The sequence below is a fragment of the Wasmannia auropunctata genome, unplaced genomic scaffold, assembly GCF_000956235.1.
Source record: "Wasmannia auropunctata unplaced genomic scaffold, wasmannia.A_1.0 LD336071.1, whole genome shotgun sequence".
NCBI lineage: Eukaryota > Metazoa > Arthropoda > Insecta > Hymenoptera > Formicidae > Wasmannia > Wasmannia auropunctata.
Genome location: NW_012026819.1, coordinates 2,881,758 through 2,908,400, shown reverse-complemented (window position 1 = coordinate 2,908,400; position 26,643 = coordinate 2,881,758). Strand labels below are relative to the sequence as shown.

Sequence of the window (26,643 nt, the reverse complement as noted above, 5' to 3'; positions counted from 1 at the left end):
TAATAGCGTTAACTCGCTACTCGAGAATAGCTGAAGTGAAGATTTTACCAGAAGAGAGATGTATTGTCTTTGGCTTGCACTACATCACGCAACCATTATTCGCATAAACGTGTCTGAAATAAAATGAACGTGACATTTAACATTATACGCTAGGAAATCGTAATGTTTCCGTAAATAACAGACGATCGGGAAGATTTCACATATATTAAGCGCGTTCAATAATTGCACTCTTGTAACATACATATTATGAATAGTTTCGTGATGGTAATAACGAAATGGAAATAAATCTGTCAGTTATACCAATCACTTAACATCTCAAACTCATTAAAAAGTAAACGCATATTAAAATACCGCAATCAAGAGTAGGATAATTGGCTCATTTATGACCTGAATAAGGAACTATTTGTGAATGATAGAGAGCGTCATTAGCGATTAGTTACTTATTGAATAGCTTGGCTATACTATTGCGCTGAAAAAGATTTTTCACATTCAGCAAACGTGCGAATAGGCCATTGATTCAAAGAGATTTTAATAATTTCAAATAATCGTCGTTGGTCATCTGTTAAGCGAACTAAAATTTAGTGCTGCAAAACATATATAGCAGTAATATCAGATATATAATTTTATAATGTAATTCTGTATTATTTCTTAAGGCTCTATAAATATTATCGACTATAATTATACCACAAGTTAAATTTACACACGTTTTAGTAAGTTACTGGCATAAAGCACTGATTAGCGTTAAGTGCGGTTAATTAAACCATTGACCTTTATTTACATTGTAATTACTAGTGCAACTCATGCTTAGCGCGACACAGAAATAATTTATTACTATACGCTGAAACCGTTGTACGCGCGCTTCTTTTCTCTAATGCCATGGCGTTATACACAACTCCACTGAATCTTTTTGCGCGAGTTGATTTTCGCTTCTTCGTCCTCGTCCCGAGTCAAACTTTGGTTAACATCGACAGTCGAAAAAGGTTAATGACGTTAATCACCAGGAACACTACGACGTTTGATGTCGTATCATTATAACTTGGTCGTCATTATTGTAATTTTATACGCACGAGAGCTTGGGGAGAATGATTAAGGCGTGTTCCTTTGATGGCGTTCACGAGAGGTTGAATCCCGTCGCTAAATATGGAGCACCGATTGTAGGAGAGCAGCTGTAGCGCGTACCACCGTCGACGTTGCCTTCTTGTTTTACCGATAATAAGGCTAAAAAGCCCAACGTATACCGGGTATATTACAGAATCACGCTACGAAATTCAATTATACGCACGCTTAAATGTGCCCCGAAAATGACCCGTTATTTTGGCATTCCTTTCTAAGAGCTTCCCCGTGATGAAACCAGTGATTATATTACGAATATATAGAAATATTTGCATTTATACCGAAACACGTCCGCTACGAACTTTGTCCTTAAACTAGTAGTTTGGTATCTCATAAATACTTGAATATATCTAATCGTGCGCACGTTTCCTTAAAACAAACGTTACATGTAAATATATGATAATATAGTTCTTTTAATATAAATAATATAAATTTAATATAAATTCATTCAATGTAAATATGCACGCGTTGATTTACTTATGTTAAAATCAAAATTAAAAAATTGATTATTATGTATTATTTATGTGTAACATGTTACCTCTCAATTGTACACGAAAAAGGAATACTTTCTAATAACATAGCAATGCATAAAACTGTATTTCGATTTCTTGGACTATTTGAATTAGTATGTATTTCTATCAACTTCATTTCCTAAGAACTTGGGAATACGAAAACGTTCACGTCGATAATCGTCTCAAGATCGATCACCGTCATGAAAAGTACACTCGCAACGAGTTCTACTGAAAAAGGAATTGCGATACCCGTTAGCCACAGAGTCAACTCCCTTTGCCTTCTTTCTAACGATCTTGGAACGACTTTTATTGTTAGAGGCGTTTTCCAGCTCCTTGTCGTTCTGCGGTCCTTATTGGTTTCCAGTTAATCGAACGAGCAACTGGACCGTTATAACAAGCACCAAGCCAGTAGGTTCCAAGAGCGAAATCCTTAGCGGTGCGATTGCTCTCATCGAGTCGCAAAGTATATATGGCACTCGGAACGCGAGAGATCTTTCTATTCGGTTCGACTTCGTTGAAAGGATCAACCTCGTCATCATCCTTCTCTTGACGGGGCCAGACGGCACTGGGGAACGTAGAACGTCTCTCATTGTGTGTGGAATCGGAACCCCAAAAGACGGGATCGCGCGTGAGTGAGAGTGTGTGTGTGTGAGTGAGAGAGAGAGAGAGAGAGAGAGAGAGAAAGAGAGAGAGCGCAATGCGTGCAGGGGGGCGGTTATAAGCCGAAAACAATAGCGGGCGCGCGGTTACTTGCACCCCGTGTGTCAATGCCATACACACCGTAAGGCGCTTATGCGATGCACTCAACGATTGTTACAACGACCCGGACGGTTAACTTGATCCCGGCTCCCGATGCCGCAGCGTGATATATGAATCCGACGAACCGTGCTGATCGTACATTAGGGGTAAACGGGATCAGCCGTCGCGGCGCATGAATTTGTCGGGCGGCGTATGAAATTGAAATGACGAAAATCTACGAGCGCGTGCTCGTTGCTGCTGCAGGCGAGATCTATTAGAGAGAAGAAAAGAAGAGCGAATAAAGGATAACTGATGACGAAGGAAAGAATAGGAGTGAAAAAAAATGTTCCAAATGGAGGAATTCTTAAAATCAAAGCAATAAGGAATTGTAAGAAGAATATAAGAAAAAAAAAATGTAAGAAAAATGAACGAATTCCTACGTAAGAATGTAAAAATAACAAATTATAGAGTGACGGAGTAGACAGAGACTAAGATAACGCAAGACACATTTGAATAATGATATACTGGACAAGAAGCATGAATAATGGAAATGTAAAACAATAGAGGCTAAAGGAGCAAGATGATTTAACGTCATACAAATGATTTACGTGACATTGAAATCGTTTAAGGGAAAGAATAATAATTAAAGCTTCAGAAATGTATAAAAAGTTACGCGCTAAATTATAAGTACTTAAAAATAATCTAAAATTGTGTTATAATTAATATTTATATTAATATTATGACTACTTTTTTTTAGCAAATATAAATTTTACTTTACGTACACTCGTCGTCGTTACGTAGTGTGTAGTATCGAATATGGAACATACGTTATTTCAATCCTCATCCTCGTGCTATAGATTTCGATTGCCCAAGGTTCAAGAACGAAATGTCAAGATTACAGATTAGAAACTCAAACGTTCGTATAGGAGCGCGGCTGACTCGTCGTCGAGATATTTGCACTTTGCAGCTTCGAATTTCAGGCAATGCGGCGACGTACACGTCGAGAGCGACGAGTTTTGGAATTCGGGTCGCGTGAGCGGTAGGCGGTAATTAATAGCCACGGTAGGGTAGAGTTTGATTACCTTTTCGACCTTATCCGCGAGAGGTGTCTCAACCCCGCGTAACCTCCCACCTTCAGTCCTCTTATTGCATTTCTTCCTCGCTCTCTCTCCCTCTTTCTCTCTCTCGCTCTCTCTCACGCAATTGCCCTTGTTCCTGTCGGCAGACGACAGCACGCGCCAAGAAATTAGCTACGAAACTACGCGGCGAGGATCGAAGAAAGAGGACTAGGCGAGACAATGGACCTCAACCTGGGAGGTTTTGTTAATCCTCGGTGGAAACTCGACGGAATACGGTTCCTCGCATCGCCGTCGTTCGCCTGTGCACGCAGCTCCTCGCAATGTTCTTTCCCCCCCCCCCCCCCTCCAGCAACTTCCTATCTCCCGCGCGCGTCGCTCCACGGAAGCCCGGAAGCGCTGCGTTGCAGATAGGCGAGCCGGTTTAATTCGTTTACGCCGGGAGAATTTCCGGATTCGCGGGGCGTGTGGGCCGGCGAACGGCTATAAAAATACGAGGAACGCGACAGACCTCCCCGGGTAGCATCTGGTCCTTCCTTTCCTTTTGTCACCGACCGACACGGGGCTGCTGTAACTTAATTCAAAGATACGCCCGATTCGCCAAGTGTGCGGAATAAATTGTGTTGGGAACTAGCGACAGGGAAAATCCTACACGGAAACTTCTATCGGGGCCAATTATCGCGAATTATCTTTGGCAAAATATTCGTCGCTGCGTCATTGAATATTAATGCTCGTACATGTAGCGAGTGATTTTTGGATCAAGTTTGATAATATATAATCGGAAGATTTAATTTCCGATATGAAGCATAAAGCATATCAGTTTTCCTTTCTTAAAATAAGTCCATACATACATACGCTTCATAATATTTTAAAATATTTTTAACGATATCTAAATAATAATAAATAAACATGTAAAAGTAAGTCGTGAGCAATTTATGTATCTGCAAGATAAAAACATTTTTTGCCGGATGTATTCTTCTTCCCTCGATTTCTAGATATATGATGTTTACCTTAACAAGATATCGAATTCGATCGCAAAAATCGGTGCAACGCACGTGTTCAGACAATGCACGCATCAACCATAACGCGAGTACCATATGGTAACTTTATCCGGCACGCCGTCGAGATCTACGGATCCCTTTTGACAAATTCGGTGAATCCTCCTACAGTCTCCTTCATCCATAATGTAATTCGAGACGGTAACTACTCCGGGCTTCGTAGAAAGATTATATATTCTCTCCGGGAAAAGTCTATAACCGCGCGAAGGAATTTCTCCCGGCTAGATCCTCACGGCTATTACTCAAGCGGATATGATTTACTAATAGGGCCGAGGAAATTAAACAGCGCGTTAGGTAAGAGTCTAGTCTGGAGCGCGCGCGTCAAAGATCTCCACCTGCGGGCATAATGAGCTCCGGCAATGGATCACCGCGTTTACGTATATCGCAACTCTATTCCCCCGGCGTTATATCACAATTAATCGGATTGAAAGGATAAAAAAAGTAAGAGCTCGCGACCGCGTGCGATACAGTGGCGCGCGTAACGACGTCCGCTGGGAACGGCATACAAGTCGAGCTATAAAGCAATAACAAATGTTGACAAGGAAGACATCTCCCAGGGTAATCTAGATCGGGCAAGGTGTGGCCGACGTTAATAGAAATAGATGGAGATGCGTGCAGCGACTGCCGAAGAACTACATCGGCCGTGGCTATTAGGTTCATACTTCAGTGCGCACCGCGCAATTCCTACCACTTTGATATTCAGGACGTCGCGTGGATCTCGTGAAATTGCAAAATTACACAGCGGGGAGGAAGATGAGTTTTCTAAATGCACAGATCGTGACGACCAACGAGCATCGGTCGCGGCCATCAGATTTCTGCTAAATTAGCTGGGGAATAGGGAATTTCTCCCTATCTCCCTCTCTCCGGCTTCCTTTTAACAGTTAACGCCACACTCTCCCGCTACGAGTTGAGATTGCGCGAAGTCATTTCTGAGGCTACTGTGCCACGAGATAAAACCAGCGATTTTTTTCTCAACGAAAAATATCGCAGAAGACATTGTAAATTACAGACGATTATCAAAAGTTACAAATACGTACGCGGTTAGTTATCTGTACATGTTTCAATAATTTACAAAATTCGCAATCGCCGCGCGTTGCCGTGGACATGGAACGAGCACATTCGTTTCTGTCTAAAATACCGGCCTATGTAATAATAGTTATTTATAATGGTCCAACGGGCTGCACAACACATACTGTTTAATGCCCTCTAATAAGTGGTCGTGCTCGAAAATATTACAGCAGACTCGTACTTCAACCTCGATATTTCGAGGCTGCGTGTTGCTACGAATTCCTACCGTTCGTTTTTAGAATAACTGATTTGATATCTTAATAACACTTGGCGTTAAGGATCTCGTTGCTTGAACGTCATCGTCGTCGCTTCTATATATTTGTTGTATCTCGCAAGTAGACTCTATACACATCCAAAAATGAAACGTTTATTTCTGTCGCGACGACAATAAGGGGACTGCACGCGGTTCAATGCGGATATATCGATGTCGCGGCGAAATATCGTAATGTATCGAATCTTAAGGGGGGCACACCGGGACGATAACGTGACCCGGGCGTAGAGAGCGTCGAGACGACGCTTTGTCGTGACTTCGAGTGGGCGGACGGCGCGGGGTATCAACGTAAACGTCGATTTCTCGGTTATTGCCGCGCATTGTGGACAATCCTAGCAGGTGGAAATAAAGCATCAGGCTGAGAGAGCTCGTCGCGGAGACACGACGAGCCGTCGAGGAGGCGGAAAGCGAGGAGGTTAAATCGAAAAAGGAGAGGCCAGATGAGCAACCGTCCACACTCGAGTGTTACGGTGACGCTGCGGGCGGCGGAGTGCAATAATGTGATATTGGAAGGGCAGAACCAGCGGAGTTAATAAAAGCGGAGAGGAGACACGGGGGGAGGGGCACCGCTATAGATGACCGTGCGATTAATCTGGCGGCCATCGCGCGGCACGGCGCGGTGCGCGGTACTATCAATAAATAGATCGGCGCTCTTTAGGGAGATGAGATATGCGACTCCCCAGACGGGGCTATCTCGAAGGAGAGAATGGGACACCGGAATCGACGCGGATGCTCCTCGCGGATGTTCTACTCAGCTCAGGGGAAGATATGACGGGAGAGAGAGAGAGAGTAGTCGCTACCTCCTAATTACTCGCCCTTTTAAAATGAAACGAAGTAATTAAAGTTGGAGGTATAAGGGAAGAAACGCCGCACTCCGAGAGAGATTACCTCTCGCGCGCTCAATGAAGACTCTCGCGACGCGACCACCAGCCGCCGAAACGTAGTGCGATGGGCCACGAAAAAAAAACGCACCCGACAAAATCGAGGTCCCGGTGCAAATTTGTTAATGGAACTGTCACTCGCAGGTAAATCCCGTGAGCTGAACTTTCCATCTCGAGACCGAAAGCTGTCCCAAGTAATTTATCGCCAGACGTTGCGCATTCTTCACCAATTATGAGAAGTAAAATCCGAGTTCTGCACAAATTTAGACGATATAATAAAAGTATATTGAAGGCCATTCGATAATTGCAGATTTGATGTAAGTCAATGGCGTTTTGTATATTTTTCTAATTAATGTAATCGTTATCGAAACGTGAAAGAGCCGTCGGATCGAAAGACGCTTGAAAGTTTACAATACTACACACTTATGCGCGATAATTGCTTTTATAAAATGATTGCAATATGGTGATATTGCAATTATCTTATAATATGTTCTTCAATGTCTCACGATGTAACCAAGCTCGCGAAGAGCGTGAGAATCCCACAGCGAATTGTGCGTAAGCGCGCGTAAGAGTGCGTGCCCACGCCTTGAATGCCTCAATCACTGCGGGCTGATTGTGCGTATCCAGCCGCGTCACGTCCCCCTTTTGTGCGTATAAAAGTGGACGCGTGCTTAGATGTGTCGGTGTGTGCGTGTCTTGAATGAGTGCGTTTAAAGAGGGCCGAAATTGTCTCGAGACACCGACAGAGCATGAAAAAAGAGTATGAAGAAGAAGCGTGAGGGAACGAGTTGAAACCAGAAGGTGAAAAGATCTCACATGATATTATGTGTCATACAAATTGCAACTCCTTCTCTTGCAATGCAATTTGTAATTTATCTGCTGATCATGACGCTTATAAGTGAAAAAATGTCATGGAAACGGATCAATGATAGTTTATTTTAAAATACAGATAGAATTGTACCTAATAAAATTAGCGATGTATATTTCTATTATATGAGGAAATATTGAAAAGGATATGAATGAAATTTCGATATAGAAAGAAACGTTATACGTATACTTATATAGCAAATGCATAAAATAGCTTTTTACTTCATTATTAAGTTAATTGATCTTAAATTGTTATAAAAAATATAGGTATTTTAATATTTCTACTTTTATATTCTACTATTATATAACCTACTTTGCGGTATTATTATTAGAATATTTTTAATTATTTAGATTACGAACATGTCTGTAACGAGAAATATTCATTCGTAAAGTTCGGTTACCCGTGGAGAATATAAGTAAAAAAATATTCTTATTGCTCAAAGTAATATCCACGTTCAGCGAATCGCAAGCGACAATTGGTAAACAATTCCCGGCGCAGCGCCGTTTCGTTACCGCATTTTCTCCAGTCGGTCGAGTTTTCATTTTGTTCATTGCAATTTTGTTAATCATCCTTCGTTCTGCGGTACAAGACAATTTAGATCGCGTTTCCCTCTCATGAATATCGGTACTCGCACGCAGTTCAGCTGGAAACAAGGACGGAAGTTGGAGTTGCGGGTAATTGAATTGCTCGCTTTAGAAAGGGCCTCTCGTCGCCAAGCAGCAACTTTAGGGCAACACGAGAAAACTGTTTGCTCACTCTCTGTTGTATGTATCAACAATATACGTGTACACCACTTCGAAGCTAGAGTATGTTCGTGAACAAGCATGTACCTGATACATAGATAAGAGGGCCTGCATGCAGGCGCATTGTAAACGGAAGACTTTTGTTTCGAAAGACATGAGACAATAGGAGCACCGAAGCGTACCTATTTGATACGCTAATTACCACTTTGCTAAACTGTCTGCGCTCACTTACTTCATAGAATTAAAATATGGCCACAATAATTAAGAAAATCTACGACTAGAAACAAAAAATGCATGTATATTTTACCAGTAAAATATCTGAGGTATAGCTCTCCTTACTTCCTTTTCCCTCTTTCTGTCTCTCTTTCTTTCTGAGAGTGTCACAAATAGTATTTGTATTATTTTTGTTAGAAAGTAAATTGCTGTTGCATGCTACAAAGACCGTCACGTCGCAATAATAGACATTCCTAATTAAGCCTCAAATAATAATTTTATTCATTCTACTAACGGAAATTGCGCTTGCGTATATCTCATCAACGGTGCGCGTTGTAAACAGCTCCGTATAGAGTTTAATGGTAAACATTAGCGTCACTATAAGTAATAGTTGAAACATCATACATTTTAGTTGTAGCAAAAAATCCCTGCAGTCAGAGATGAGATAACGTCACATGTGATCACGATATGGCCAGCGCGGCCACTTGTCTCAATTTCTGAAAATGAATTAAACCGTCATTTACGACACCTGCAGCCTTGGAATTATACGACTTCCTTATTCCTCGTGCTGCATCAACTTTCACGGGCGTTTAACACGCACACGCGCGTCACCGATATCGCGCACCGGTGTGCGTGCCCGCGCGAGTAAATGAGTACGTGAAAGATTGTTATTATTCGAGCCAATACAAGTTGGGCGCGCGGTACCCGCTCTCGCGGACGTCTCAATCATTCATGTACACGTCCCGGAGTACGGAGGCGTCGGAATTGCCTCACACAGTTGGGGGAAGAAGAGGAAGACGAAGGAGACGCAGGCAGGGAGAGCGGAGGCATCTCCGCAGCGTCGTTCATTACCAATTTGTTCCATCCTGTTGTCGAAATGGGCCATTGTTCGTTACGCGCTTCCAAAGCGACAAGTATGTCCTCCACGTCGCGGCTGTGAAAGAGGAATTCCACTCTCGAGTGGCCGATGTTTGTACTTCATCTTCGGTTTCCATTCGCGCGTGATCGTCAGCATTTTTAGGTAAGTGTCAAGTGGGACTTTAAGTAGTGACTAAATCATGCGGTACAGCGAAAATGGTGTTTTTACCGTCATTTGACAAAGTTAAAAAATATTTTAGTTGATTTTAAAGTAGTTGTATATATATATATATATAGGTGTGTATATATATATATAGTCGCGACAGTTGTGAATTAGTGACAGAATAAATCAGTGGTCTGGAATTTTCTATTTTTATAAATAAACGTATAGATGACGGAGTTACAATCGTGACTGCGATAAAAAATTCTATAACCAGAACGTTCCAGTTCTCACGTGTTGCACGTGTAATGCCGGAATAACGATCACGATGAAACATTCATCTAATCATGCAAAACTGGCGGACCTAATGCCCTGGAATCGAGACATCGAATATGCAAGACGGGGAAATCCGAGTACCTAGACTACTAGGGGGGGAAGAGTGAGGGGAGGCAGATGGGGGAGAGGGAGAGGAGGAAGCCGCGGTAGAAAGGCTTTTCCCGGAGGTTAGCATCGCAATCTCCATCGCACGATTGGTGTTTCCACTTCAGTGGCGTGCACCATCACCGTGATAAGAAATGCAAGCCGTCTACACCGACGTGCAAGACGCAGTCGTTGGTCGAAAGTGCTTTCCGAGAGATTGGTAGTCGGTGGGTGGCGGCAGCCGGATTAAAAATTCGGGGGCGTGGGGTACACGACGGACGGACGGCGCGGCGGCGTCGCGTCCATGCTTCAGAGGCGAATCCGCGGGTCGATAATAGTTTCGAGTGGTTGCTGCTGACCATTATGGGTCCCCCGCCGGGTACCAAATGAGCATTCCTTCTCGTAATTGGAGCACAGGGGGATACACTGTACCAACGAATGGCTCGGGGGAGGAACCGTGAAGCTTGAGGGATAGACAGGGAGGAAAACGAGGGATCCCAAAGTACTCTTGGTCCGTCTGAGTGCTGAGGGAGGATGAGGATAGCTCGGTGAGGAGACAGGGAACGCTGGATACTCTCGGACCTCAGCAGAGAAGCGTCTCCGCGCTTCGGCGAACGGATGACCATTGTCGTCTGGGGAAGGGGCGGGGGAGGGTTAACGCGTCTTTCATGAGAGCAGCGCGCAATGACGGAGATTTCGCTGTGCATAAGTGCACGGTCGAAAGTTACACGTGGATTTCGGAGTAACGGAGTTTGCGAGACCGCGGCGAGTTGATGTCCGGGCATACGGTCTCTATTGTGCAATACAATAACGTCTGGCTTATCACGTCTCGTAGAATAATTACAGAATGTCGAACTTAAGGATTTGATTGTTGGAGATTTTTATGTTAAATCAATTTCTATAGACATGTAACTTCAATACATTACTGCATACGCAAAAGAATTGTTAATTTACTTATAAAATGTTATGGAAAAAGCATTAATTGAAAAATATCATTTTGTCATAAAAATGCAAACTTAAATAAAAGTTTTAAACGATTCATCGATATTGAATAATAACAAGTTACATACACGATAGAAAAGGATCATGTTGTGACGATGAATAATCTTCGTATAAATATGCGCATTGCGCAGTAAACATTAGCAAAGAATTTAGCGAGTTTATCTTGGCACGTCGCAAATATCTAAAGCAAATCTCAACGCTGACAAAGAACGATCGGTAATAATCGTCGAACAGGAAATCTTCAGGCAGCAGGCAAATGCCGTTCGCGCCGTTCGTTGCCGCTGTTCGCGCTAACGAGACGTGCGAAAGTAAAATGAGGTAGCGACGATCGTTCGGAAGCATTAGTCAAAGAAAAGGTGCGTTGATGCGTCGGTGTCGTCATGCGACGGCGGCAGCCAGCCTTGCAAACAAGAAAGGTGAGTAAAGGAGCAAAGAGCACCCCGAGACTGCGTGTACAAGGCTACATAATGGGCTCCATCTTCAAGGCGTACGCACGCACACGATCCTCCTGTATGTCCTCTGCCATAGAGAATGTCTCTCTGAAGTTCTAGGCTGAAAATTTTATGCACGGGAGTAGAAGCCCTACTCTCATCCGTGTATAATGTACAATGACGAAGCACTACAGTTCCTTCATAATATGCCATTTTCTAGATTGATGGACGAATCTTGCTGTCCTTAACTTTGAGGCTCTCGCTTGTGAAAATTGATCAAGATTGTCAGTGTAAGATAATATACTGTGATACAACTGATTTCTCTTAATATATTTCATCGAGAGTCAGTCTCCTTTATTTTTTTAAATAACACGATAGAAATATAAAATTACTGCTTTAAAAAAAGAAAATAATAAAATGCAAACGTCGGGATCAATCGGAAAACTAATGACTGGCTAACAACTAAATATTCATAATTTAAAAATTTCCGCCAACAAGACATGAATATACTTGTGACGAAAGGAAGACCACTTTCCAAAGTATCTCTCAACGTAATCTTTTTACAAAACGTAACCATGGAAAATCAAAGAGTTCTTGCTCGTTCGTTTTTACGACGCAAACTCGCGTCTATTTACAGTCCGGGGAAAGTGGTAGCGGCATGGCCAACTAGAACGATGACTCCGTGGACCCAGAAAAAACGAGTTAAGACCTTGACGCCGCGAAAAGGAAGGTGTTGAAGGTGAAGAAAGTGAGCTTATGGAAGCGCGGACTATACTCACGGGAAATAATGCGCCGAGTTATACATATACGCGTCGGCATAGTAAAGCTCCATCGTTCGCAGGACCTCACACGCCGCCGTCCGGCTGAGGTCCGAGGAGGATCGGAGCGGGCCCAGACGATCGTAACTCACGTGAGGAGTGGATCGTTTTGCAGAAACAAACAACGTGACTATGTCCGCTGTTCGGCGACAAGCGTTCCGTTGTCGCCGAAGAGGGAGGGAAACGGGTTTTGTTTGAACTGTGCCAGTCTCTTCGCGAACGTGTCTTTTAACCCACCGCGAACATTAGCTGTCCGTCACACCTCTTTAGAGTCCCGCGAGCAGTATTTCGTTACTTAATAATCATTCAAGAGTAGTCTTTCCCATAAAAACTGTCCTTCTCACTTGAGTGTTTACTCAACGCGCTTTTAATATGCGCGATTATTTACAGACACAAAGCTTATTACAATTAAACAATTTTTAAATTTAATTAAGCACGGGTTTTTATATAATAATATTATATATAATTAATATCTTTTCGTAAAATAAATTATATAATTTATAGTATGTGTTGACAATTTTTGAGACAAGAGAGTGAAACAATTTTTTTTTAGAATATTTGTAGCATATTTTATACCAAAGAAATAAAAAGAGAGATAATTAATAATTACGAAACAACTTTATGGTTACTAATTATTAAAAAAAAATAGAGATATGTCATATACATTTGTACTCCAAAAGTAAAATTACGATCACGGCGAATTGAAGAAAGATCCGTACCTGGCACTGACACGCCAGTAAAGGCGATAGAAGGCGTTCTTAGGGAACTAACCCTTCGAAGAATCCGAGGAGCTGCGTGATTTACTTCGACTCGCGACGATCTTTTAATCCTGATTTACGATCGTTGATGAAGCGGAAACGCCGATCGAGTGGAGGCCGTAATTTCAGTGGTCACCAGATGTCTCGGGGCAACAGTGAAAAGCTCGTTCCGCCGCGCGTTTACGCATCCGCCGCCGCAGCACGTGCGCATACGTACATTTACGCGCGCCGCCTGTCTCCCGTACGAATGTAGATGCCGAAGGTGGAACCGTGGATGTACGCCCGTAACGACGTCGTTAACGGCGGCGAGCCACGAAGACGGGGCCCCTTCTTAACGGGCTGCTCCGCCGCGCCGCGGCAATAACGCGCGACTCAAACTGCGCGACTTGGGGCTTGAAGATGGCATCCGTACCCGACCGGAAAATACGAACTCATACATCACGTCGCGATATATTGAAAGAGCTGCCGGAGAGCTACATTTCAGTTGCGAGCGATCAGTTGCGAACATTTATAACCTTTGGCCTATTGTGTATGACGCTCGAGGCCGACTAAACGGCAGCTAATTCTGCGCGAACTTCGTTCCTTTCATAAGAGCCTGAGTTGCTCGAAGCACGTTCACTCTTTGTCGGCCGTTTCTAAAAGCAAGGCATTTCTGTTCTACGAAAATTAAACGATCAATTTTCGTAATCGACTAATATAATATCTCGTAAATGCTCCCATATCTTTTAACTTACGATTAGATGTCTTATAAAAGTTGAAATTTCGATTCGACAAGAATACTTTAAAAGAGATACAGACGACGGTATAAGTTTTAATGAAAAGGTATTTAATGTTTTATAACTAATTTGCATTACATCTAGTCAGGAAATGTAGCGTGCAGGAAATGAGGGATTCAAGAAAGACTCAAAGATCGATTTAGTTACCGAGAAACTTGCGTTCAACATTTAACTTGGATGAAATCATTAACAAGAAAGCTTTAGCGGAAAAACTTAAGCCAGAGATTAAATTCGTATACATTTATCTCTTTGGCTTTGCCATTAAACATTTTCTTCTCTAATACGAACTTTGGGTACTTTATTTCGCACATTCTACAAGATTAATGTAAAAAAAATTTCAATTCAATTTCTCTATTGACTTTTAAAAACCAATTGACATAATTTTTTTCCTCTATAGCGAGAGCCGCCACTAAAAATGTCGTAATAGTTTACCACGGTGGATTCAATTAGGTATAATTAAACGAGGAGAACATATAATATGCCGTATCAATTACGAAAGACCACTTAATTTTATTGAATCCATATAATTTCGTTTGCCGTAGAAATTTTACCTGCGAGGCAGCACTTTATATTCGCAATAACTATTCCCACTTGCAAAAAAAGCAAACAGTGATTATTTCGATGTATTTAAAGTTATACGTAACATTATTTGTAACTATTAATGAGAGGCTTATAACCGCGTATTTGTCACCGACGTCGTCGGAATTAAACTGGCGGCGCTGTTTGCCAGCTAGACCGTATTTAATTGGCCCAATCGATAGGAACTGGTCCGATGTCTAAGTCGACCTGAATCAGCTCAGTATTAATATAGAACTTCCTTCTACGAGACAAGATTAATTAAAGTTGCAGAATACCGATAACCGACTTGGCCACATGTACATGCATCTATCCATTAACCAGGAAGGATCAATTTAAGATTCGATAAATTTTGCAGAAATACTATGTCATCTGAAATGTCGTTAACAATTAAACAAATCTGCGAGAGACTGAAATAAAGTTTTAAATGTCCCTGGAGAATAACGACGCACGGCAAAAAAGATGCATACATTTAATCTTATTTAAAACCATAAAATAAATCCATCATTTATATGTACATATAAATGAAATTACGTGCGAATCTCTCTGCGGCGCGGCTTTCAAAGGGCAAACCAATCTATTGTTTTTAATATTGCTCAGCGCATTTTTATAGAATTAAATAGAAAATAACTGTCAAACTCATTTATCGCAATATGATAGATTTCAATTGGGAGAAAAGATTTTCGAGATGAAACGTCGGTCCCTTTTTTTCCCTCCCGTCGATCGAAACGGATTTAAGTGGCGAAGAAATCGTATTATCCTCACCAGCGATCGCAACAATTGCTATCAAACAATCCGCTCGCGCGTTCGCCACAACTAATCGCCTCGAAAACATTTAAATCCCCCGCCTTTTACGTGGTTCGCTCGTTAGCGCGACAGTTTCCCTTTCGCAATGCTCTAATATAAACGCTTTGTTTATAATTTACATCGGCGCGGGTGGAAACGTTAATTGACTCAAATTCCCATCAAATCGCCGAACCGTTTATATATACCAGTGCACACATTGTGCGAAACGTAGGTTAACCAAAACTGGGCGTCGGTGACGACACCCAGATGTGGGATGCTGCGATGCTGGATCCGCAAACGCGCGGACAAACGCGTGCGCGCGCGCCCGTGGATATCCGTCCGCCGCGTTTATATTATGCTCTCCCATGCTCGGGGGAGACGAGGTGTACGTCGCAGCTGGCTTCAAAGTGACTTCGAAATTAATTATTACCATAACTTCGCATACCCCGCGCGTCCCACGTACGATCTCGCAGAGAGCACGCGCGAAAAGAGACAAGCGCCTCGTTTCAAAGCGACCGACTCATTAGCTGACGAGCGCCGTTCTCTCTCTGCGTGTTCCTCTGACACCTAAAGATCTCCGGCGCTCCGCGTTCCTCCCTACGTCACGATGATCAAGTACCGAGATCGCAACGTCATTAAAGATCATAATTTCTCAGATTCGTTAGTGCCTTTATACTATATAGATATGACAACGAAGAAACGCGAAATTTTAAACGTTATCTAAACATATATTATATTTAAACATATAAGTAATTTAATGCTTCCGTTAGAAAGGATAGAAATGTGGTTGTAGCGTTAACATTATTAACCTAATTATTTTTCTTTATGAGACTTTATATGGGAAAGAGAATCATTCCAATTTTTACATACATTTCTTCAGGTAAAAGTTGAGAGGACTCTAAATTTATTACTCTCTAAATATAAACATAGATTTATCGCAGCTACGAAGAAGATATTCGATGCACCGCGCTTAACGAACCTGTTGCATGGCATCGTATTTTGTATTCTCAATACTTTCTCGCGGCAATAATGCGATTATCTAACGAGCAGACTGCGTGTACATATGCGATTTCGTCCGCGCAGTTTCCACCAGATTACACGCTGTTTCGTCGCATCGACTCGCCGGAGATAGGTGCAACAGTAACTCGATATCATCGCTAATGTCTCGGCTAATGCGTCGACGATGGCACGGTTCTTCGTCGCCAACGTTTTAATACCTTGAAACGCGTTCGCATTATGGAAAAACCTCATAGCGTCGTCCCAGGTGACGCGCGTATTCTTGCGACGAATATTTTGGAATGGATGTCACAAAAAAAGTAGAGACCATAAGATGAAAAATTCAAATATTAAATTTAAAATTTTATGAAAGCTCTATAACATAACTTATAAAATTTATAAATCTTACGAAAATTTTGTCACTTTATTTTTTCAAAAAGGAAAATATAAGATACGAAAGTATATCTCAGTTTTTGCTATTTAATCATAGTGATATCTACCATTTAAAAAATATCATGACTATGCCAACTTCTCATCATTTTTGTCCCATTGTAAAGAGGAATAAGAATGGCGGATGTTTAATATGATCATCATGAGATGCATATCGACATCATTAAGAAACAGTACAGTGTGCGATATGTGTGATGCTATTGTACAGTTTTCACTTCCTGTTTGCGGGGATTGTGCCTCATACGTATTTTGCTAGGTTAACCGTCTGATGCATTATCACAGGACTTTGCCGAGATTGTGCGAAGAAGTTTACGTTGCGCGGGCGAGACTTTCCCCCGTCCCACGTGAACGGCGAGACGTTAATTACATCGGTCGATTTAATGTTCGCAGTTAAGGTGCAATAAAGTCGGTCGTGAAGGATTGGGAAATAAATTCGTGCCCCCGCCGACACGTGCGCGGAGGCGGGCGGGCGTTCAGTGGATTTACGTAAAGTATGGAAATAACTCGTAACATAAACTCGATGATGTACAGTCGGAGAACCGTATAAGCGACGCGAGGGAGCCTCTTCCTCTTTTAAGACGACGCTGTTGATTTAAGGACCAACAAAATTGCGCGTTTTTACGGAACACAAAGCAAAGGCTTCGCCTCGTCAAAGCGATCCCGGCATGCAATTTCGTACTTTTCTCAGTCGCGCTAAGTGTCGATGTAATTTGATTCGAGCATGCGTTATGCCTATTCCGACGAGTATATAAACTATTTTAAGCACAAGATCCTTTGCGATAAGACAATCGTCATGAACGGTAATCATTTTTTTTATATCCTCCGCTTTTTTTCGAAAGTCATCAATGCACAATGCAAAGCTGCATCTATATAATCCCCCGCGGTGATTTACACGCGCGATAAAGGAGACCTTGCACGATAAGAATAAGACTCAAAAGGCGCCATTATAAACGTTCGATTCACGTACGATTTCTCCCCTTTCTTCAACGACTGTTCTACGCCACTATCCCTTCGTCGAGTTAATATACGTTTTGCCTGCCGGAACACCGCTCCGTACGTCAAACGCGCTCAATGCGCGCAGCGATGCGTCACGATCTTGTTCTTTTAATCATAGCAATTAAAAAATAATCACCCGTAACGCGCCGGTAGCAATTACAACCCCATGTGTCGTTTCTCCTTCTCGTTCCTCCATGCGGGCTCACCGCCATGCTAACCCCATATCTTCCCTCTGCCTCGCACGCGTAAGCTCATCGGCTTTTTTTTCTTACCCTTTTCTCCCTATTTTTTCGCTCTCGTTTCTGCTCCTTCATGCCACGACTACCATTTCCGACGGTTTTTGCGTGCGCGCGCTCTTCCGCAAACGTCGCCATTTCGTCGTTTCGACTGCCGTTTTGACCCCTTTTTCCCCCCGCTTTGTTCCATTCTCTTACGGAGTCGCGAGCAAACTAATTATAAAAATGTTGGTTCGGGAGTAACCCTCGTGAAATAAACAGCTCCTGGCGTTAAGCACGTTTTCGACGAAAACGAGAAGAGACTCGGGTCGAAAGAATATCGTCCCCCCCACCTCCCACACTCTTTCTCATGTAAATCATTTTTGCGCGGTGTATTCGGCTTCGTCGACGAACTCGTTTAAAGCCGACGGCGCGTCGTAATATTTCTTCGTCCCTCTCTTCCTGTCTTTCGGAGCTAATTAGGGACGCACCTAATAATGCCTATTTAAGTCAAACAGAATAATGAGCTCGGATGCGCTATGAGAAATTACTAGATACTGCCGTATTTAAATGCTCCATCATGCGTTCGAAAGCAGAAAACCGTAATGTCTGGTAACATTAACGATGTTGAAAGATATCATCATATTTAATTATCATCATTATGAATTAAATTTCTTATTAATATTACTTGATAAAATTAAAGTAGCATTTTATTGTTAAGTTAGCTAATCTAATTGATTATCTTGAGGAAAAATTAATAGTGCTCTGGTTGAATGCGTCTGCTGAAATAATCAACTGCTTAGATGATAACTTAAGGTGATTCTCTGAAATGGATGGGAGTAATATTTTTTTTCCACAAAGTGGACCTACCTCTTCTCTGAGAGGGTCAGCGCCATTAATTATAAAACGGTATTCGGCGCAATGAGATTTATGCTCGCCATGGGTGACGGGCAATATAGTACCTATATTACACGAGGATAAACGAGGATGGGTTACGGGTTCATTTTCTCGTATCGTATGGCTTAAGTTATAGGGTATGCCATGTGCGTAATTTATATCCACGAAAGAACGCATTCTCGTGCGCGCGTGCACCGCGAGAAAAGTAATGTCATGACGATACGTCTGTATTCTGCACGTGCACGAAGAATACTCTGTATGAAAGCAACAGCCCAAACGATCCATTTCTGGCATCAAATCGCGGCTTTCGTTCTCTCCACTGTCGAAATGTGATAACGTCTAGTTATCGCTAGGAAATCTGATGCCAAAATAAACAGTAATATGCCGTTATTATTGCCCTATTCCAGCTACAAATAGCATAATTATCGCCTGAAGCGAGAATTCGATGATCAGAATTCGATATCAAATGAAAGTGCAAATGTAGCGCATAATCACCGCGAATCAGAGCAAATCGAAAGCAACAATGCTATCTTGAGGAGTTCGTGACGTCATTAGCTAAGCGCTAAACTGAAGACTGACGTGGTACCGCCGCGGCATGACGGCCCTTTAAACACGAGATGGCCTTTAAATTTTCAGCAACAGAGGCGCAGCATAAGCTTAAACCCCATTTGAAACCGAATACCCCGCTTATTTGTCCCGACGGGATACAGTACGCTGTTACCACCGGCATAATGTTGTTGCTTGGAAAACCCGTTCTCCCTCAAGAACAGACCTCTACTTGCGGGGAAACTCATTATAAATTAGATGTTTACATCGTATTTATATATAAATATGTATATATACATATAAATATACATGCAGTCTTTATTATTTTTAATTGTATTTCAATTTTTTTCATTCTATTTGCACGATGATAGCGTAAATTATTATGTAGAATAAAAGACTAAATAAATAAGTATTAATTTATATGAAAATTCCCTTCGAAGTAAGAAGATTTCCTAAGAGATAACAAGAAGAGGAAATGAGAAAGTCGACTTTAAGATTATTTGCGCGCCGGCAATACATCGGTGAGGCAGACAAATTCGTGCGACGCGTGCGGCAATCGATCCTCGTTTTAATACACGAGAGTCGAGAATCTCCGAAACTCATTTGAAGCGCGGCGTGATTTACGAGTTGCGTGCTGTCTTCTGTACTGGCCCGCGGCCTTTTTCTCGCCGATCATGCGTAAGAATGAGCATCGGTAACGACCTAATAAATGCTTACACGCACGCGCCGACACAATGCGCCTACGCTTAGAGGCAAAACGCCAGCCAAAGAGAAGCCTGCCAAAAGGCTGCTGCAGTTGCTCTCTACTCCGACCTCGTTACACGCCTAATTAACGCGACAAATTACCCGGCGAGAGAAATAGACGTATGTACGGTTAAGCATTCGACGCTGTGCGCCCTTTTCCAGAAAAGACAAGCCACAAACGCTTGACGAAAAGGGCGTCGGTGCGCCCACTCGTCTTTCGCTCGCGCACCCCCCGCGAAGAAGTCTCGCCTGACATTCTTGCCTTAAAATAAGCCGCAACAACGAATACGGCGAACGGCGAAAGCGAAAGTCATTAAGGGTTTTGAGAACGGAATGCAATTTACCGTGGAATTCTTAGACGAGTTTAAATTGGGTTTCTTGCGCCAGTGTAAGAGTGATAATATATGTATGCCACGGCTGGCATACGCTACATCTATCGATCGTGAATAGCATTTTCAAAGTGAATTTTAAAATGTTTCTATCTGAATGAGACAAAGAGCACGTAGATATGTAAATGCAAAATGTCGTCTTCGATTTTCATGCTTGAATTGGAAAGCACAAAGATAAAAACATTTGATGTTTAGATTATATATTTAAAAAGAGCGATTGTATGTTTCTTCAAGCAATTTATTTTCAAAGTATGTTCGTCATTCTAGAGTTCTATATATGACAGCAGATAGAAAATTTGATTAGATGATATTTGTTGACGAAATAAATTTGATTTTTGCATTCGCGCGACAGAAACATATAATAATTTCCAATTCAAGACGTTACTGACGAATTCTCTTTCCGCGCTTTTGCGTCCCAAATTCAGACTGTAATCTACTAGAGGATCCAAGAAAGTCGCGAATATTCCTATCCAAATTTAGGAGATCCCGTCACTTCATCGTACATATTTACAGACCTTTACGACAAACTTGCTAATAGTCTTCCTTGGAAATAGTAGCCGAGATGGCAAAATGCGCGCGCTTGCAGTTATATCATCGTCGAAATATCCTTTGACTCGCAACAAGAACTATGAAGCTAAATTAATACCATTAACCTCGTATACGAGTAACCTAATTTATACCGTTGTTGCATTTCCCTTGAAACGTCGGACGAGCAAATATTTAGGCAGAAATTAGTCGGCTAATAGCTATGTCGTATATTATCATATAGCAACTCGAAATATTACAAGGTTTTATCTTTCATACACGCAGAAAATATACACTATATGCGTATATATAGGTATAATTTTATGTGTATGAATTCAAGTTTAATATGATTTGAGTATATTTCGTATAAATGTAAAAGATCAAATAATCGAATAATTTTACTGACAAAATAAGCTGATTTAAAAAACAGCATATAATATATTTTTCACGACAGCATTTTTCGCGCAATTTTTTAATTGTTTTTTACACTGACAAATGGTTATGTTAATTGTAACGAATATTATGTTAATTAAAGTTAGTGAAACTTTAGTCGCGAAATGGTAGCACGGAGATAATATGTTCTCATCTAAAATTACATAGTGAACGTATGTACAACGAAAATATACTTTCCTAAAAGTGTATGTGTAGCGAGCACAAAATAGAGTGTATCAACACTCTATAAATACTTAAATTTTTCCTGGCTTAACGATTTTATAATACAAGAGACTCATGTTGCGTTGCGTGAAATTAAATTAATGAAAATGTATTTATAATTTCCATGCATTCTTTACGTTTTTATCAGCGTTATTATTATGTGCAATATTTTTTACAACACAATACAGTGCACATATGTATAAATAATTATGGAAATAATCCTTTTTTTTCTCTATTAAACTGTTAAACTGCATTTTTTTTAAATCCATATATAATTATATATTTTTATTACTTATAACAAATTTATATTTTTCTGTTTCAGATTTTCTACGAGATGTACCTGATCCACGGGTTCCCTATATATAACAAATTTGCATATAAACCTCGATAATTCTTGTAATGTAACCTGCTAATTTTTCATCAATAAAAATTGCTTTTTCAGTAGAAAATTTATTTATATCAATGCGTGAATAATACATTTAATAATTAATGTTATTATAAAACAAGAAGAATAAAAATTTTTCTTTTGCATATAATTCCCGCGAAGCTCGTTTCGCACTCAATAAAAAAGCCAGACGGGAAATGCCCTAACTCAGTTTTCCAAACTCTTATCACAACGCGAGAAATTCGTATTCATCGGCGGGCTCTCCGTCGTCGTAAAACGCGCGACTCTCACGAGGTGCAACGGCGAAACTTTTAAATCACGTTGCGAATCCGCAACGCGCTTATTCACGCAAACTGTCATTTTTTTTAACGAGAAAACATTAGATTACATGGCGGTTAATCGCGTAGCCGGTCAGAGCTGGTGGAAACGCCCATTTACACCGTAGGCAAATGCAGAGATTGAGCAGGATCGGGAGCAGCTGCAGTCGCGCAAAACTTTGTGTCCCAACCTTATTACGACTCCTCTTAACGAATTTAACTGTCAGGCCGTAACTTGACGTTTGAGTTTCGCCGCTGACAGGGAGAATCAGGCTGACGTGGCGAGCAGCATCCGAAAATGATGCAGACTATCCCAGAATAAACCTCGATTTATGCCGACGTGTGTCACTTATTGCTCTGTGGCTTTTGCTTTCGCAGAAATTGCCAGTGTTCGACAAGCGATGGACATGAGCGAACAGGCTAATTGCATTACGTGCAATATTTACCTTCTGTCAATTCTGAAATGCTATCGGGTTATCCGTCAATATTAACATAAGGTGGTGTCATTTCTTACATCGTGTATTACATTAAAATTTCTCCGGTGTTATTTCAGTAAGCCTATTTTCGATGCCGAAGATGTGAGAAAATAAGATCTATATAATCGAGTTACCATTCTAATAAAGACAGAAATTTTGAAGTAAAATTTCTAGAAAATTATTAATTTATAGATATCAAAGATATAATTTATATAACATATATTTTATTTATGTGATTTCTCGATTGCAAAAGAAATTTAAATGCTTGATATTTTAATGGTAGCTATTGCAGATCACACCTTGAAATATTTCATCACGCAAACTTTTTCGCACGTTCCATGCGTTTCAACCTCTCATCGCCATCGAACGCGTCGATTTAGCAGAATCCATTCGCGCTTTCGAAGCCTTCCCATTCATATCCGTACGCCGCGGCATCGCAAGCTTTGCCGCCAGCCGTTTCAATTATTTCGTCGCGTCTCGTGGATTTTGTTGTTAAACGGCGAGTCGTGTCTGCCGTATGAGAGCTCGATAACCCGACGTTACGATATGCTGGCAGCGCGTATCACATCGCCTTCGAACCGCTTTACGGGCCAATGTCGACGGGCGCGCAACGATAAATCTCGCCTCCGTTTTGGGAGGAGAACGGTTCAAATCGAAAGCAATTACCCACCGTCTCTCTCTTTCTTTTCTCTCTCTCTCTCTCTCTCTCTCTCTCTCTCTCGTATTCGGTAAATCGGCGTGCAGGTGGCGCACGTCGGCCGCGTGAGGAGAAACAGGGCCTTTTAACGGTCCGGTCTCAAGTAATAAACTTAATCGTGGCCGCATTGTGCGGAGGGCAATTCCGACCGCGATGCAGGAGCGCATGGGGGGAGGAAGGGGAGGGGTGGACGGACGGGAAGGATCGGCGGAGTCTCGTCGTGACCGGAGACTTCCTTGATACACAACCCATCTCGATGCGGCTGCTGCCCGTAAAACCGGCTTCGTGCTGCGAGGTATTGGTCGTGTCGGGAGAATCACGAAGACCCGATGAATACGCTGGATAAACGCTATCGAGTCGGAGAAAAGGGGTAGCTGCACGTCCGATACCGTCATGGCTGCGAATAGACAAGAGTCTAGTGAGCCGTCGGATTCGTCACGATCTTACCGTAGCGCGCTTACCGTAAAAGAAAAAACTAAACGCGATATTGCCCGCACGAGAGTTTCGCGTCTCGCGCGGGGTGCGATAAGTCGTTTGCATTATAACGTATGGTGGTATGAATGCATGAATAATATTTGTTATCCTGGAACTCTTGTGCTGCGCGTAAAGCGGATTATTCGAATTTTAAGCGTGTAGCAAAAATTTAATATCACTATCATAGTATTATAATGCATTTAAGTGCAAATATTACATAGTTAGCGTGAATAAACTACTACATAAAAGAAAGTAGTATAATTTTATATAGAAAATATTGAAAATATTTGATTTTTTTTTATTTATTAAAAATGTAGAACGATTAGTAAAAACATTGTAATGCGATTGTTTTATGCGATAATATACATTGACAAATAATAAATTCAATAATTTCAAATATAAAGATAAATGTAAGTATATAAGGATAAGAAATGCGTGAAGAAAAAAGAAAAATTTCCTTAAAAAATCAAACTCATTGAAAGAGAAGAACTTCTGCTTCCAACAGAAACGATGAGTCCAACAGAAATCTCATTTAAAAATAGACGTAGTCAAGAAATTAAATTCAAGCAATTCGTATCATTATGGGCAATGGTGTGCGCATTACACGAAGCTTTAAAGTTTCGTCGATATTTCATCAAGCCCTGTAATTAACCGGTAAGCACGCAGAAGTTTTTCAGCCGAGTTCGCGTTGTCGAGAACAAAACTGAATTCTAAGTTAATTAGTTCTCCGCCATTTACGTAAGTGCCGGCTGGGTAATTGTTTGCTTCCATTTCTTCCTCTATCCTGTCGGCCTACCGCAGAGTTTTTCTCCGGATAATCGGCCTGGTTTCCGGAAAAAATCCGACACCGACGGCCAACAACGACGGTCTATAAATCGCGAAGCCACCGCACGAGTATCGAATATCGACAACGCGGACTCGCCGCTATTTCCCGTGTTTTCCACGAAAACGCACAAAATCGCACGTTTCGCTTACGTGTTCAAAAGCGGCGGACACAATATCTTCGGCGGCGCTAAATCAACTCGCGGCGTTGTTCGGATTAAATGGCATAGAAGTGTTGCATATGAAATTCGCGCAGTGCATCATCTTCTTTGATGCGCCCCTAACCCGCGACGCGTTATTTACAATTTCCTCCTGACACCCTTCGCGCGCGTGTACGTACATTTTACCCCACGAAATCGGTGCGTGGTTCTTGCAAAATGCGAGAGAGCCGAATATATTTCAGATGGAAATGGAAAGCTCTCTCGTTACAATTTAATCCATAGTGTCGATAAATTTAGAAAATGGATTATATCAAGGTTACATATACAGTGTCTTATACAAATCGGGGATATGAATAAATTACAATAAAATTTACTGTAAGACCATCAGATTCTTCTCTTCTCTCTCTCTCTCTCCTTTGTCTTAATTGATTAATGTTAATAAATAAACTTTGTTCATTTTCCAAAAAAATATGTGAATGTCTATCTTACACGATTACAAATATTTTCGAGAATGAAACTTCAAGGATACAAATAAGCGAAATTTTCTGATAAATATTAAATCGATTTTCGACTAAAAAAAACTTTAATTCACGAATTAATTATTAAGATACAATATTTAATGTAATTGGAAATAGAACAGTAGCTCTCGGTTATAGTATCACACCTTTCCTAAAAAAAGATATCTTACAATTATGTAGTAAGTAGTTTGTATAGAGAAAATATGCTTGAACTATAATAAGACTACCATATTATTTTAGTCTTTCAAACGTGGAATAAAAAATCGCTTGTTAAAGTGTTTCCACAGACTTCAGTGGTGATTACACTGACGATGCAAACCTCGATCATTTGCGAACAGAATTGCCCGAGGTGTTGCCCGCAGGCCACTCTGATTTTCCAGACAAACTGGCACCACGTTCATTATCGCTCCAGATTGCGATCGCGAACAGCTTCTATCGTCGACCGTCGAGATAACGCAATGACAATGTAAGTATGCATCGCCGATTATACCATCGTTCGTCGTGGAGTACAAAATTAGCTTATTGCCGAGATATATAATAACAACGATCATCGATACGACGTCGATTATCGGTCCCTATCGTCGATCACCCGAAACGCTTCTCTCCCTCCTCAACAGTCTGACGTTCGAGAAGATGCCGCGTCATTTCGGGCTGCGCGATATCGGCGCGATGAAAACGCTCGTCGACGTCAGGATACCTGACGTTTTATCTGGTGCGTACCAACGGCGCGCGCGATAGACGTTTTCTTTTTTTCTCTCTCTCTCTCTCTCTTCTCGTTTTCGTTCCCGTTGCCGAAAGGTCGTCCCGCTATAAGGGATGGTAATTTTCCCGAGGAAATGATATCCCGAATGAGCGAAGCGCCATTACCGATAAGACGTAAATACCGCGTCTCCCGTCGCTCCGCTCCGCTCCCGGAGATACACCGACACGGAAGAATCTGCCGTCGAGAGGCGTGTATCTCGCCGACGAGACGTAATAGACAGACAGAGCAGTCCAGACTTTAATAGACCGCGGATGCGTTTTATTTCTCCCGCCTCTCGTGCCTTTTTTCCGGCATCTTCGCGGCTGCTCTGCCTCGTTCCATTATTTCTCAACTCCAACCGCAGCTTTTTCGTATGGCTTTTCCCCCGTATGTCTCACTGCCGCTTCCGTTATATCCTACCACTTTTTTTCTCTCCTCCTTCAACACGGGCATGTCCCCCCCCCCCTTCCGTCGCTTAGATTCGTAAAAGAAACAATAATGGTCTGGCGTGGG

At 41.7% G+C, this 26,643-nt stretch overlaps 2 protein-coding genes across 3 annotated transcripts in view; one reads left to right on the top strand and one right to left on the bottom strand.

Annotated features, from left to right (window-relative positions):
• LOC105449950 overlaps window positions 1-21,982 on the top strand; it is a 261,548-nt gene extending 239,566 nt beyond the window's left edge. Inside the window, exon 5 of the transcript XR_974405.1 lies at window positions 21,861-21,982. The gene's annotated coding sequence lies outside the window, so the exon portion shown is untranslated. The remainder of the gene's footprint in view (window positions 1-21,860) is intronic.
• The window catches only part of LOC105449951 (protein slit), a 352,872-nt gene that overhangs the window by 311,674 nt on the left and 14,555 nt on the right, over window positions 1-26,643 (bottom strand). The gene's annotated exons all lie outside the window — the stretch shown is intronic.